This window comes from Coturnix japonica, unplaced genomic scaffold, assembly GCF_054131305.1.
Source record: "Coturnix japonica strain WE unplaced genomic scaffold, WE-NBRP24 Scf043, whole genome shotgun sequence".
NCBI classification, from domain to species: domain Eukaryota; kingdom Metazoa; phylum Chordata; class Aves; order Galliformes; family Phasianidae; genus Coturnix; species Coturnix japonica.
Genome location: NW_028188946.1, coordinates 659,419 through 674,262, shown reverse-complemented (window position 1 = coordinate 674,262; position 14,844 = coordinate 659,419).

Here is a 14,844-nt window from a genome sequence, read left to right as displayed (position 1 = left end):
CTGCTTTTCCTGGTTTTCTTCCGTTCTAACCCTGCTTTTCTTGGTTTTCTCCGGCTCTAACCCTGTTTTTCTTGGTTTTCGTCCGCTCTAACCCTGCTTTTCTTGGTTTTTTTCGGCTCTAAACCTGTTTTTCTTGGATTTTTTTTGCTCTAACCCTGTTTTTCTTTTTTTTTTTCGGCTCTAACCCTGTTTTTCTTGGTTTTCTTCTGTTCTAACCCTGCTTTTCTTGGATTTCTTCTGCTCTAACCCTGTTTTTCTTGGTTTTCTTCCGTTCTAACCCGGCTTTTCTTGGATTTCTTCCGTTCTAACCCTGCTGTTCTTGGTTTTCTTCCGTTCTAACCCGGCTTTTCTTGGATTTCTTCCGTTCTAACCCTGCTGTTCTTGGTTTTCTTCCGTTCTAACCCTGCTTTTCTTGGTTTTCTCCGGCTCTAACCCTGTTTATCTTGGTTTTCGTCCGCTCTTACCCTCCTTTTCTTGGTTTTCTTCCGCTCTAAACCTGTTTTTCTTGGGTTTTTTTGGCTCCAACCCTGTTTTTCTTGATTTTTTTTGTCTCTATGCCTGCATTACTTGGTTTTTTTCCGCTCTAACCCTGCTTTTCTTGGTTTTCTTCCTTTCTAAACCTGCTTTTCTTGGATTTCTTCTGCTCTAACCCTGTTTTTCTTGGTTTTCTTCCGCTCTAACCCTGCATTTCTTGGTTTTCTTCCGCTCTAACCCTGCTTTTCTTGGTTTTCTCCGGCTCTAACCCTGCTGCTCTTGGTTTTCGTCCGCTCTAACCCTGCTTTTCCTGGTTTTCTTCCGTTCTAACCCTGTTTTTCTTGGTTTTCTCCGGCTCTAACCCTGTTTATCTTGGTTTTTGTCCGCTCTAACCCTGCTTTTCTTGGTTTTCTTCCGCTCAAACCCTGCTTTTCTTGGTTTTCTTCTGCTCTAACCCTGTTTTTCTTGGTTTTCTTCTGTTCTAACCCTGTTTTTCTTGGTTTTTTTTTGGCTCTAAGCCAGCTTTTCTTGGTTTTTTTCGGCTCTAACCCTGTTTTTCTTGGTTTTCTTCTGTTCTAACTCGGTTTTTCTTGGTTTTCTTCTGCTCTAACCCTGCTTTTCCTGGTTTTCTTCCGTTCAAACCAGGCTTTTCTTGGTTTTCTTCCGTTCTAAACCGGCTTTTCTTGGTTATCTTCTGATCTAACCCTGTTTTTCTTGTTTTTCTCCGGCTCTAACCCGGCTTTTCTTGGTTTTCTTCCGCTCTAACCCTGCTTTTCTTGGTTTTCTTCCGCTCTAACCCTGATTTTCTTGTTTATTTTTCGGCTCTAACCCTGTTTTTCTTGGTTTTCCTCCGCTCTACCCCTGCTTTTCTTTGTTTTCTTCCGTTCTAACCCTGCTTTTCTTGGTTTTCTTCTGTTCTAACCCTGCTTTTCTGGGATTTCTTCAGCTCTAACCCTGTTTTTCTTGGTTTTCTCCGGCTCTAACCCTGTTTATCTTGGTTTTCGTTCGCTCTAACCCTGCTTTTCTCGGTTTTCTTCCGTTCTAACCCTGCTTTTCCTGGTTTTCTTCCGTTCTAACTCTGCTTTTCTTGGTTTTCTCCGGCTCTAACCCTGTTTATCTTGGTTTTCGTCCGCTCTACCCCTGCTTTTCTTGGTTTTTTTCGGCTCTAACCCTGTTTTTCTTGGTTTTTTTTGGCTCTAACCCTGCTTTTTTTTTTCGGCTCTAACCCTGTTTTTCTTGGTTTTCTTCCGCTCTAACCCTGCTTTTCTTGGTTTTCTTCCATTCTAACCCTGTTTTTCTTGTTTTTCTTCCGTTCTAACCCGGCTTTTCCTGGTTTTCTTCCGTTCTAACTCGGCTTTTCTTGGTTTTCTTCTCTTCTAACCTTGTTTTTCTTGGCTTTTTTCGGCTTTAAGCCCGCTTTTCTTGGTTTTCTTCCGCTCTAACCCTGCTTTTCTTGGTTTTCTTCCGTTCTAACCCTGCTTTTCTTGGTTTTCTTCTGCTCTAACCCTGCTTTTCTTGGTTTTCTTCCGCTCTAACCCTGCTTTTCTTGGTTTTCTTCCGCTCTAACCCTGTTTTTCTTGGTTTTTTTCGGCTCCAACCCTGTTTTTCTTGGTTTTCTTCCGTTCTAACCCGGCTTTTCTTGGTTTACTTCTGTTCTAACCCTGAATTTCTTGGTTTTCTTCCGTTCTAACCCGGCTTTTCTTGGTTTACTTCTGTTCTAACCCTGTTTTTCTTGGTTTTTTTTGGCTCTAACCCTGTTTTTCTTGGTTTTCTTCCGTTCTAACCCGGCTTTTCCTGGTTTTCTTCCGTTCCAATGCGGCTTTTCTTGTTTTTTTTCCGTTCTAACCCTGTTTTTCTTGTTTTTTTTCGGCTTGAAGCCTGCTTTTCTTGGTTTTCTTCCGCTCTAACCCTGCTTTTCTTGGTTTTCTTCCGCTCTAACCCTGTTTTTCTTGGTTTTCTTCCGCTCTAACCCTGCTTTTCTTGGTTTTCTTCCGCTCTAACCCTGTTTTTCTTGGTTTTCTTCCGTTCTTACCCGGCTTTTCTTGGTTTTCTTCTGCTCTAACCCTGTTTTTCTTGGTTTTTTTCAGCTCTAACCCTGTTTTTCTTGGTTTTCATCTCCTCTAACCCTGTTTTTCTTGGTTTTCTTCGGCTCTAACCCGGCTTTTCTTCGTTTTCTTACGTTCTAACCCGGCTTTTCTTGGTTTTCTTCCGTTCTAACCCTGTTTTTCTTGTTTTTTTTCGGCTCTAACCCTGTTTTTCTTGGTTTTCTTCTGCTCTAACCCTGCTTTTCTTGGTTTTTTTCCTTTCTAACCCTCCTTTTCTTGGTTTTCTTCTGCTCTAACCCTGTTTTTCTTGTTTTTTTTCGGCTCTAACCCTGCTTTTCATGGTTTTCTTCCATTCTAACCCTGCTTTTCTTGGTTTTCTTCCATTCTAACCCTGCTTTTCCTGGTTTTCTTCCGTTCTAACCCGGCTTTTCTTGGTTTTCTTCCGCTCTAACCCTGCTTTTCTTGGTTTTCTTCCGTTCTAACCCTGCATTTCTTGGTTTTCTTCCGCTCTAACCCTGCTTTTCTTGGTTTTTTTCGGCTCTAACCCTGTTTTTCTTTGATTTCTTCCGCTCTAACCCTGTTTTTCTTAGTTTTCTTCCATTCTAACCCTGCTTTTCTTGGTTTTCTTCCGTTCTAACCCGTCTTTTCTTGGTTTTCTTCCGCTCTAACCCTGCTTTTCTTGGTTTTTTTCGGCTCTAACCCTGTTTTTCTTGGTTTTCTTCCGTTCTAACCCGGCTTTTCTTGGTTTTCTTCTGCTCTAACCCTGTTTTTCTTGGTTTTCTTCCGTTCTAACCCTGTTTTTCTTGTTTTTTTTTCGGCTCTATGCCTGCTTTTCTTGGTTTTCTTCCGCTCTAATCCTGCTTTTCTTGGTTTTCTTCCACTCTAACCCTGTTTTTCTTGGTTTTCTTCCGCTCTAACCCTGTTTTTCTTGGTTTTCTTCCGCTCTAACCCTGTTTTTCTTGGTTTTTTTCGGCTCCAACCCTGTTTTTTTTGGTTTTCTTCCGTTCTAACCCGGCTTTTCTTGGTTTACTTCTGTTCTAACCCTCTTTTTCTTGTTTTTTTTTCGGCTCTAACCCTGTTTTTCTTGGTTTTCTTCCGTTCTAACCCGGCTTTTCCTGGTTTTCTTCTGTTCCAATGCAACCTTTCTTGGTTTTCTTCCGCTCTAACCCTGTTTTTCTTGGTTTTTTTCGGCATTAAGCCTGCTTTTCTTGGTTTTCTTCCGCTCTAACCCTGCTTTTCTTGGTTTTCTTCCGTTCTAACCCTGCTTTTCTTGGTTTTCTTCCGCTCTAAGCCTGCTTTTCTTGGTTTTCTTCCGCTCTAACCCTGCTTTTCTTGGTTTTTTTCCTTTCTAACCCTACTTTTCTTGGTTTTCTTCTGCTCTAACCCTGTTTTTCTTGGTTTTTTTCAGCTCTAACCCTGCTTTTCTTGGTTTTCTTCCATTCTAACCCTGCTTTTCTTGGTTTTCTTCCATTCTAACCCTGTTTTTCTTGGTTTTCTTTTGTTCTAACCCTGCTTTTCTTGGTTTTCTTCCGCTCTAACCCTGTTTTTCTTGGTTTTCTTCTGCTCTAACCCTGTTTTTCTTGTTTTTTTTCGGCTCTAACCCTGTTTTTCTTGGTTTTCTTCCGTTCTAACCCGGTTTTTCTTGGTTTACTTCTGCTCTAACTCTGTTTTTCTTGTTTTTTTTCGGCTCTAACCCTGTTTTTCTTGGTTTTCTTCCGTTCTAACCCGGCTATTTTTGGTTTTCTTCCGTTCTCACCCGGCTTTTCTAGTTTTTCTTCTGCTCTAACCCTGTTTTTCTTGTTTTTTTTTGGCTCTAACCCTGTTTTTCTTTTTTTTTTCTTCCATTCTAACCCTGCTTTTCTTGGTTTTCTTCCGCTCTAACCCTGTTTTTCTTGGTTTTTTTCCTTTCTAACCTCCTTTTCTTGGTTTTCTTCTGCTCTAACCCTGTTTTTCTTGGTTTTTTTCGGCTCTAACCCTGCTTTTCTTGGTTTTCTTCCGCTCTAACCCTGCTTTTCTTGGTTTTTTTCCTTTCTAACCCTCCTTTTCTTGGTTTTCTTCTGCTCTATCCCTTTTTTTTCTTGGTTTTTTTCGGCTCTAACCCTGCTTTTCTTGGTTTTCTTCCGCTCTAACCCTGTTTTTCTTGTTTTTTTTCGGCTTTAAGCCTGCTTTTCTTGTTTTTCTTCCGCTCTAACCCTGCTTTTCTTGGTTTTCTTCCGTTCTAACCCTGCTTTTCTTGGTTTTCTTCCGCTCTAACCCTGCTTTTCTTGGTTTTCTTCCGCTCTAACCCTGCTTTTCTTGGTTTTCTCCTGCTCTAACCCTGTTTTTCCTGGTTTTCTTCCGTTCTAACCCGGCTTTTCTTGGTTTTCTTCTGCTCTAACCCTGTTTTTCTTGGTTTTTTTTCTGCTCTAACCCTGTTTTTCTTGGTTTTCCTCAGCTCTAACCCTGCTTTTCCTGGTTTTCTTCCGTTCTAACCCGGCTTTTCTTGGTTTTCTTCTGCTCTAAGCCTGTTTTTCTTGGTTTTCTTCCGCTCTAACCCTGTTTTTCTTGGTTTTTTTCTATTCTAACCCTGCTTTTCCTGGTTTTCTTCCGATCTAACCCTATTTTTCTTGGTTTTCTTCCGTTCTAACCCTGTTTTTCTTGGTTTTCTTCCGTTCTAACCCGGCTTTTCTTGGTTTTCTTCTCTTCTAACCCTGTTTTTCTTGGCTTTTTTCGGCTTTAAGCCTGCTTTTCTTGGTTTTCTTCTGCTCTAACCCTGCTTTTCTTGGTTTTCTTCCGTTCTAACCCTGCTTTTCTTGGTTTTTTCTGCTCTAACCCTGCTTTTCTTGGTTTTCTTCCGCTCTCACCCTGCTTTTCTTGGTTTTCTTCCGTTCTAACCCTGTTTTTCTTGGTTTTCTTCTGTTCTAACCCGGCTTTTCTTGGTTTTCTTCCGTTCTAACCCGGCTTTTCTTGGTTTTCTTCCGCTCTAACCCTGTTTTTCTTAGTTTTCTTCCGGTCTAACCCTGTTTTTCTTGGTTTTCTTCCATTCTAACCCAGCTTTTTTTGGTTTTTTTCGGCTCTAACCCTGTTTTTCTTGGTTTTTTACGGCTCTAACCCTGTTTATCTTGGTTTTCTTCCGCTCTAACCCTGTTTTTCTTGGTTTTTTTCGGCTCCAACCCTGTTTTTCTTGGTTTTTTTCGGCTCTAACCATGTTTTTCATGGTTTTCTTCCGCTCTAACCGTGTTTTTCTTGGTTCTCTTCGGCTCTAACCGTGTTTTTCTTGGTTGTCTTCCGTTCTAACCCGGCATTTCTTGGTTTCTTTCGGCTCTAACCCTGCTTTTCTTGGTTTTCTTCCGGTCTAACCCTGTTTTTCTTGGTTTTCTTCCGTTCTAACCCAGCTTTTCTTGTTTTTTTTCAGCCCTAACCCTGTTTTTCTTGGTGTTTTCCGGCTCTAACCCTGTTTTTCTTGGTTTTTTTCGGCTCTAACCCTGTTTTTCTTGGTTTTCTTCTGTTCTAAGCCGGCTTTTCTTGGTTTTCTTCTGCTCTAACTCTGTTTTTCTTGGTTTTCTTCCGCTCTAACCCTGCTTTTCTTGGTTTTCTTCGGCTCTAACCCCATTTTTCTTGGTTTTCTTCCGTTCTAATCCGGCTTTTCTTGGTTTTCTTCCTTTCTAACCCTGTTTTTCTTGGTTTTCTTCCGGTCTAACCCAGTTTTTCTTGGTTGTCTTCCGTTCTAACCCGGCTTTTCTTGGTTTTCTTCTGCTCGAACCCTGTTTTTCTTGGTTTTCTTCCGCTCTAACCCTGCTTTTCTTGCTTTTCTATAGTCCTAACCCTGTTTTTCTTGGTTTTCTTCCGCTCTAACCCTGCTTTTCTTGGTTTTCTTCCGGTGTAACTCTGTTTTTCTTGGTTTTCTTCCGTTCTAACCCGGCTTTTCTTGGTTTTTTTCCTTTCTAATCCTGTTTTTCTTGGTTTTTTTCCGATCTAACCCTGCTTTTCTTGGTTTTTTTCGGCTCTAACCCTGGTTTTCTTGATTTTTTTTGGCTCTAACCCTGTTTTTCTTGGTTTTTTTCCGCTCTAACCCCGTTTTTCTTGGTTTTCTTCCGTTCTAACCCGGCTTTTCTTGGTTTTCTTCTGCTCTAACCCTGCTTTTCTTGGTTTTCGTCTGATCTAACCCTGTTTTTCTTGCTTTTTTTCGGCTCTAACCCTGTTTTTCTTGGTTTTTTTCGGCTCTAACCCTGTTTTTCTTGGTTTTCTTCCGCTCTAACCCTGCTTTTCTTGGTTTTCTTCGGCTCTAACCCCGTTTTTCTTGGTTTTCTTCCGTTCTAATCCGGCTTTTCCTGGTTTTCTTCCATTCTAACCCTGTTTTTCTTGGTTTTCTTCCGGTCTAACCCAGTTTTTCTTGGTTTTCTTCCGTTCTAACCCGGCTTTTCTTGGTTTTCTTCCGATCTAACCCTGTTTTTCTTGGCTTTCTTCGGCTCTAACCCTGTTTTTCTTGGTTTTATTCCGTTCTAACCCAGCTTTTCTTATTTTTTTTCGGCTCTAACCCTGTTTTTCTTGGTTTTCTTCCGCTCTAACCCTGTTTTTCTTGGTTTTCTTCGGCTCTAACCCCGTTTTTCTTGATTTTATATAGTCCTAACCCTGTTTTTCTTGGTTTTCTTCCGCTCTAACCCTGTTTTTCTTGGTTTTCTTCCGTTCTAACCCGGCTTTTCTTGTTTTTTTTCGGCTCTAACCCTGTTTTTCTTGTTTTTTTCCGGCTCTAACCCTGTTTATCTTGGTTTGTTTCGGCTCTAACCCAGTTTTTCTTGTTTTTTTTCGGCTCTAACCCTGTTTTTCTTGGTTTTCTTCCGTTCTAACCCTGTTTTTCTTGTTTTTCTTCCGTTCTAACCCTGTTTTTCTTGATTTTTTTCGGCTCTAACCCTGTTTTTCTTGGTTTTTTTCGGTTCTAACCCTGTTTATCTTGGTTTTCTTCTGCTCTAACCCTGCTTTTCTTGGTTTTCTTCGGCTCTAACCCCGTTTTTCGTGGTTTTCTTCCGTTCAAACCCGGCTTTTCTTGGTTTTCTTCCATTCTAACCCTGTTTTTCTTGGTTTTCTTCCGGTCTGACCCAGTTTTTCTTGGTTTTCTTCCGTTCTAACCCGGCTTTTCTTGGTTTTCTATAGTCCTAACCCTGTTTTTCTTGGTTTTGTTTCGCTCTAACCCTGTTTTTCTTGGTTTCTTTCGGATCTAACCTTGTTTTTCTTGGTTATCTTCGGCTCTAACCCTGTTTTTCTTGTTTTTTTTCGGCTCTAAACCGGCTTTTCTTTGTTTTCTTCCGCTCTAACCCTGCTTTTCTTGGTTTTCTTCCGGTCTAACCCTGTTTTTCTTGGTTTTCTTCCATTCTAACCCAGCTTTTCTTGTTTTTTTTCGGCTCTAACCCTGTTTTTCTTGGTTTTCACCGGATCTAACCCTGTTTTTCTTGGTTTTCTTCCGCTCTAACCCTGTTTTTCTTGGTTTTCTTCTTCTCTAACCCTGTTTTTTTTGGTTTTCTTCCGTTCTTATCCGGCTTTTCTTGGTTTTCTTACACTCTAACCCTGTTTTTCTTGGTTTTCTTCCGGTGTAGTTCTGTTTTTCTTGGTTTTCTTCCGTTCTAACCCGGCTTTCTTTGGTTTTCTTCCTTTCTAACCCTGTTTTCCTTGGTTTTCTTCCACTCTAACCCTTGTTTTCTTGGTTTTTATCGGCTCTAACCCTGGTTTTCTTGGTTTTTTTTGGTTCTAACCCGGCTTTTCTTGGTTTTCTTCCGCTCTAACCCTGTTTTTCTTGGTTTTCTTCCGTTCTAACCCTGTTTTTCTTGGTTTTCTTCCGGTCTAACCCTGTTTTTCTTGGTTTTTTTCCGCTGTAACCCTGTTTTTTTTGGTTTTCTTCCGTTCTAACCCGGTTTTTCTTGTTTTTTTTTCCGCTCTAACCCTGTTTTTCTTGGTTTTCTTCCGTTCTAACCCGGCTTTTCTTGTTTTTTTTCGGCTATAACCATGTTTTTCTTGGTTTTTTTCGGCTCTAACCCTGTTTTTCATGGTTTTCTTCCGCTCTAACCCTGTTTTTCTTGGTTCTCTTCGGCTCTAACCGTGTTTTTCTTGGTTGTCTTCCGTTCTAACCCTGCTTTTCTTGGTTTTCTTCCGTTCTAACCCTGCTTTTCTTGGTTTTCTTCCGGTCTAACCCTGTTTTTCTTGGTTTTCTTCCGTTCTAACCCTGTTTTTCTTGGTTTTTTTCGGCTCTAACCCTGTTTTTCTTGGTGTTTTCCGGCTCTAACCCTGTTTTTCTTGGTTTTTTTTTCGGCTCTAACCCTGTTTTTCTTGGTTTTCTTCTGTTCTAACCTGGCTTTTCTTGGTTTTTTTCAACTCTAACCCTGTTTTTCTTGGTTTTTTTTGGCTCTAACCCTGTTTTTCTTGGGTTTTTTTCGGCACTATCCCTGTTTTTCTTGGTTTTCTTCCGCTCTAACCCTGCTTTTCTTGGTTTTCTTCCGATCTAACCCTGTTTTTCTTGTTTTTTTTCGACTCTAACCCTGTTTTTCTTGGTTTTCTTCCGCTCTAACCCTGCTTTTCTTGGTTTTCTTCGGCTCTAACCCCGTTTTTCTTGGTTTTCTTCCGTTCTAATCCGGCTTTTCTTGGTTTTCTTCCTTTCTAACCCTGTTTTTCTTGGTTTTCTTTTGGTCTAACCCAGTTTTTCTTGGTTTTCTTCCGTTCTAACCCGGCTTTTCTTGGTTTTCTTCTGCTCTAACCCTGTTTTTCTTGGTTTTCTTCCGCTCTAACCCGGCTTTTCTTGATTTTCTATAGTCCTAACCCTGTTTTTCTGGGTTTTCTTCCGCTCTAACCCTGCTTTTCTTGGTTTTCTTCCGGTGTAACTCTGTTTTTCATGGTTTTCTTCCGTTCTAACCCGGCTTTTCTTGGTTTTCTTCCTTTCTAATCCTGTTTTTCTTGGTTATTTTCCGATCTATCCCTGGTTTTCTTGATTTTTTTTGGCTCTAACCCTGTTTTTCTTAGTTTTCTTCGGCTCTAACCCCGTTTTTCTTGGTTTTCTTCCGTTCTAACCCGGCTTTTCTTGGTTTTCTTCCGCTCTAACCCTGCTTTTCTTGGTTTTCTTCCGGTGTAACCCTGTTTTTCTTGGTTTTCTTCCGCTCTAACCCTGTTTTTCTTGGTTTTTTTCGGATCTAACCCTGTTTTTCTTGGTTTTTTTTGGCTCTAACTCTCTTTTTCTTAGTTTTTTTCGGCTCTATACCGGCTTTTCTTGGTTTTCTTCCGCTCTAACCCTGCTTTTCTTGGTTTTCTTCCGGTCTAACCCTGCTTTTCTTGGTTTTCTTCCGCTCTAACCCTGCTTTCCTTGGTTTTCTCCTGATCTAACCCTGTTTTTCTTGGTTTTCTTCCGCTCTAACCCTGTTTTTCTTGGTTTTCTTCGGCTCTAACCCCGTTTTTCTTGGTTTTCTTCCGTTCTAAACCGGCTTTTCTTGGTATTTTTTTGGATCTAACCCTGTTTTTCTTGGTTTTCTTTGGCTCTTACCCTGTTCATCTTGGTTTTATTCCGCTCTAACCCTGTTTTTCTTGATTTTCTTCCGCTCTAACCCTGTTTTCCTTGGTTTGTTTCGGCTCTAACCCTGTTTTTCTTGGTTTTCTTCCGTTCTAATCCGGCTTTTCTTGGTTTTCTTCGGCTCTAACGCTGTTTTTCTTGGTTTTCTTCCGGTGTAACCCTGTTTTTCTTGGTTTTCTTCCGTTCTAACCCGGCTTTCTTTGGTTTTCTTCCTTTCTAATCCTGTTTTCCTTGGTTTTCTTCGACTCTAACCCTTGTTTTCTTGGTTTTTATCGGCTCTAACCCTGGTTTTCTTGTATTTTTTTGTTTCTAACCCGGCTTTTCTTGGTTTTCTTCCGCACTAACCCTGTTTTTCTTGGTTTTCTTCGGCTCTAACCGTGTTTTTCTTGGTTGTCTTCCGTTCTAACCCTGCTTTTCTTGGTTTTCTTCCGGTCTAACCCTGTTTTTCTTGGTTTTCTTCCGTTCTAACCCAGCTTTTCTTGTTTTTTTTCGGCTCTAACCCTGTTTTTCTTGTTGTTTTCCGGCTCTAACCCTGTTTTTCTTGGTTTTTTTTTCGGCTCTAACCCTGTTTTTCTTGGTTTTCTTCTGTTCTAACCTGTCTTTTCTTGGTTTTTTTCAACTCTAACCCTGTTTTTCTTGGTTTTTTTCGGCTCTAACCCTGTTTTTCTTGGTTTTTTTCGGCTCTATCCCTGTTTTTCTTGGTTTTCTTCCGCTCTAACCCTGCTTTCCTTGGTTTTCTTCCGATCTAACCCTGTTTTTCTTGTTTTTTTTCGACTCTAACCCTGCTTTTCTTGGTTTTCTTCCGGTCTAACCCTGTTTTTCTTGGTTTTCTTCCGTTCTAACCCAGCTTTTCTTGTTTTTTTTCGGCTCTAACCCTGTTTTTCTTGTTGTTTTCCGGCTCTAACCCTGTTTTTCTTGGTTTTTTTTTCGGCTCTAACCCTGTTTTTCTTGGTTTTCTTCTGTTCTAACCTGTCTTTTCTTGGTTTTTTTCAACTCTAACCCTGTTTTTCTTGGTTTTTTTCGGCTCTAACCCTGTTTTTCTTGGTTTTTTTCGGCTCTATCCCTGTTTTTCTTGGTTTTCTTCCGCTCTAACCCTGCTTTCCTTGGTTTTCTTCCGATCTAACCCTGTTTTTCTTGTTTTTTTTCGACTCTAACCCTGTTTTTCTTGGTTTTCTTCCGCTCTAACCCTGCTTTTCTTGGTTTTCTTCGGCTCTAACCCCGTTTTTCTTGGTTTTCTTCCGTTCTAATCCGGCTTTTCTTGGTTTTCTTCCTTTCTAACCCTGTTTTTCTTGGTTTTCTTCCGGTCTAACCCAGTTTTTCTTGGTTTTCTTCCGTTCTAACCCGGCTTTTCTTGGTTTTCTTCTGCTCTAACCCTGTTTTTCTTGGTTTTCTTCCGCTCTAACCCTGCTTTTCTTGGTTTTCTTCCGGTGTAACTCTGTTTTTCATGGTTTTCTTTAGTTCTAACCCGGCTTTTCTGGGTTTTCTTCCTTTCTAATCCTGTTTTTCTTGGTTATTTTCCGATCTATCCCTGGTTTTCTTGATTTTTTTTTGCTCTAACCCTGTTTTTCTTGGTTTTCTTCGGCTCTAACCCCGTTTTTCTTGGTTTTCTTCCGTTCTAACCCGGCTTTTCTTGGTTTTCTTCCGCTCTAACCCTGCTTTTCTTGGTTTTCTTCCGGTGTAACCCTGTTTTTCTTGGTTTTCTTCCGCTCTAACCCTGTTTTTCTTGGTTTTTTTCGGATCTAACCCTGTTTTTCTTGGTTTTTTTCGGCTCTAACTCTGTTTTTCTTAGTTTTTTTCGGCTCTAAACCGGCTTTTCTTGGTTTTCTTCCGCTCTAACCCTGCTTTTCTTGGTTTTCTTCCGCTCTAACCCTGCTTTTCTTGGTTTTCTTCCGCTCTAACCCTGCTTTCCTTGGTTTTCTCCGGATCTAACCCTGTTTTTCTTGTTTTTCTTCCGCTCTAACCCTGTTTTTCTTGGTTTTTTTCGGCTCTAACCCTGTTTTTCTTGGATTTCTTCCGTTCTAATCCGGCTTTTCTTGGATTTCTTCCGCTCTAACCCTGTTTTTCTTGGTTTTCTTCCGGTGTAACCCTGTTTTTCTTGGTTTTCTTCCGTTCTAACCCGGCTTTTCTTGGTTTTCTTCCTTTCTAACCCTGTTTTTCTTGGTTTTCTTCCGGTCTAACCCTGTTTTTCTTGGTTTTCTTCCATTCTAACCCAGCTTTTCTTGGTTTTTTTCGGCTCTAACCCTGTTTTTCTTGTTTTTTTACGGCTCTAACCCTGTTTTTCTTGGTTTTCTTCCGCTCTAACCCTATTTTTCTTGGTTTTCTTCGGCTCTAACCCCGTTTTTCTTGGTTTTCTTCCGTTCTAAACCGGCTTTTCTTGGTTTTTTTTTTGATCTAACCCTGTTTTTCTTGGTTTTCTTTGGCTCTTACCCTGTTCATCTTGGTTTTATTCTGCTCTAACCCTGTTTTTCTTGATTTTCTTCCGCTCTAACCCTGTTTTTCTTGGTTTTTTTCAGCTCTAACCCTGTTTTTCTTGGTTTTCTTCTGTTCTAATCCGGCTTTTCTTGTTTTTCTTCGGCTCTAACGCTGTTTTTCTTGGTTTTCTTCCGGTGTAACCCTGTTTTTCTTGGTTTTCTTCCGTTCTAACCCGGCTTTCTTTGGTTTTCTTCCTTTCTAACCCTGTTTTCCTTGGTTTTCTTCGAATCTAACCCTTGTTTTCTTGGTTTTTATCGGCTCTAACCCTGGTTTTCTTGTTTTTTTTTTGTTTCTAACCCGGCTTTTCTTGGTTTTCTTCCGCACTAACCCTGTTTTTCTTGGTTTTCTTCAGCTCTAACCCCGTTTTTCTTGGTTTTCTTCCGTTCAAACCCGGCTTTTCTTGGTTTTCTTCCGCTCTAACCCTGTTTATCTTGGTTTTCTTCCGTTCTAACCCGGCTTTTCTTGGTTTTCTTCCGGTCTAACCCTGTTTATCTTGGTTTTTTTCGGCTCTAACCCTGTTTTTCTTGGTTTTCTTCCGGTCTAACCCCGTTTTTCTTGGTTTTTTTCGGCTCTAACCCTGTTTTTTTTGGTTTTTTTCGGCTCTAACCCTGTTTTTCTTGGTTTTCTTCTGATCTAACCCTGCTTTTCTTGGTTTTCTTCCGATCTAACCCTGTTTTTCTTGTTTTTTTTTCGGCTCTAACCCTGTTTTTCTAGGTTTTTTTCGGCTCTAACCCTGTTTTTCTTGGGTTTTTTTGGTTCTAACCCTGTTTATCTTGGTTTTCTTCTGCTCTAACCCTGCTTTTCTTGGTTTTCTTACGCTCTAACCCCGTTTTTCGTGGTTTTCTTCCATTCAAACCCGGCTTTTCTTGGTTTTCTTCCATTCTAACCCTGTTTTTCTTGGTTTTCTTCCGGTCTGACCCAGTTTTTCTTGGTTTTCTTCCGTTCTAACCCGGCTTTTCTTGGTTTTCTATAGTCCTAACCCTGTTTTTCTTGGTTTTCTTCCGCTCTAACCCTGTTTTTCTTCGTTTTTTTCGACTCTAACCCTGTTTTTCTTGGTTATCTTCGGCTCTAACCCTGTTTTTCTTGGTTTTTATCGGCTCTAAACCGGCTTTTCTTTGTTTTCTTACGCTCTAACCCTGCTTTTCTTGGTTTTCTTCCGGTCTAGCCCTGTTTTTCTTGGTTTTCTTCGGCTCTAACCCTGTTTTTCTTGGTTTTCTTCCGCTCTAACCCTGTTTTTCTTGGTTTTTTTCGGCTCTAACCCTGTTTTTTTTGGTTTTCTTCCGTTCTAACCCGGCTTTTCTTGGTTTTCTTCCGCTCTAACCCTGCTTTTCTTGGTTTTCTTCCAGTGTAACCCTGTTTTTCTTGGTTTTCTTCCGTTCTAACCCGGCTTTCTTTGGTTTTCTTCCTTTCTAACCCTGTTTTCCTTGGTTTTCTTCGACTCTAACCCTTGTTTTCTTGGTTTTTATAGGCTCTAACCCTGGTTTTCTTGGTTTTTTTTGGTTCTAACCCGGCTTTTCTTGGTTTTCTTTCGCTCTAACCCTGTTTTTCTTGGTTTTCTTCCTTTCTAACCCTGTTTTTCTTGGTTTTCTTCCGGTCTAACCCTGTTTTTCTTTTTTTTTTTTCGGCTCTAACCCTGTTTTTCTTGGTTTTCTTCCGTTCTAACCCGGCTTTTCTTGTTTTTTTTCGGCTCTAACCCTGTTTTTCTTGGTTTTCTTCCGTTCTAATTCGGCTTTTCTTGTTTTTTTTCCGGCTCTAACCCTGTTTTTCTTGTTTTTTTTCGGCTCTAACCCTGTTTTTCATGGTTCTCTTCGGCTCTAACCCTGTTTTTCTTGGTTCACTTCGGCTCTATCCGTGTTTTTCTTGGTTGTCTTCCGTTCTAACCCGGCTTTTCTTGGTTTCTTTCGGCTCTAACCCTGCTTTTCTTGGTTTTCTTCCGGTCTAACCCTGTTTTTCTTGGTTTTCTTCCGTTCTAACCCAGCTTTCCTTGGTTTTTTTCGGCTCTAACCCTGTTTTTCTTGGTGTTTTCCGGCTCTAACCCTGTTTTTCTTGGTTTTTTTTCGGCTCTAACCTTGTTTTTCTTGGTTTTCTTCTGTTCTAACCCGGCTTTTCTTGGTTTTTTTCAACTCTAACCCAGTTTTTCTTGTTTTTTTTTCGGCTCTAACCCTGTTTTTCTTGTTTTTTTTCGGCTCTATCCCTGTTTTTCTTGGTTTTCTTCCACTCTAACCCTGCTTTTCTTGGTTTTCTTCCGATCTAACCCTGTTTTTCTTGTTTTTTTTCGGCTCTAACCCTGTTTTTCATGGTTCTCTTCGGCTCTAACCCTGTTTTTCT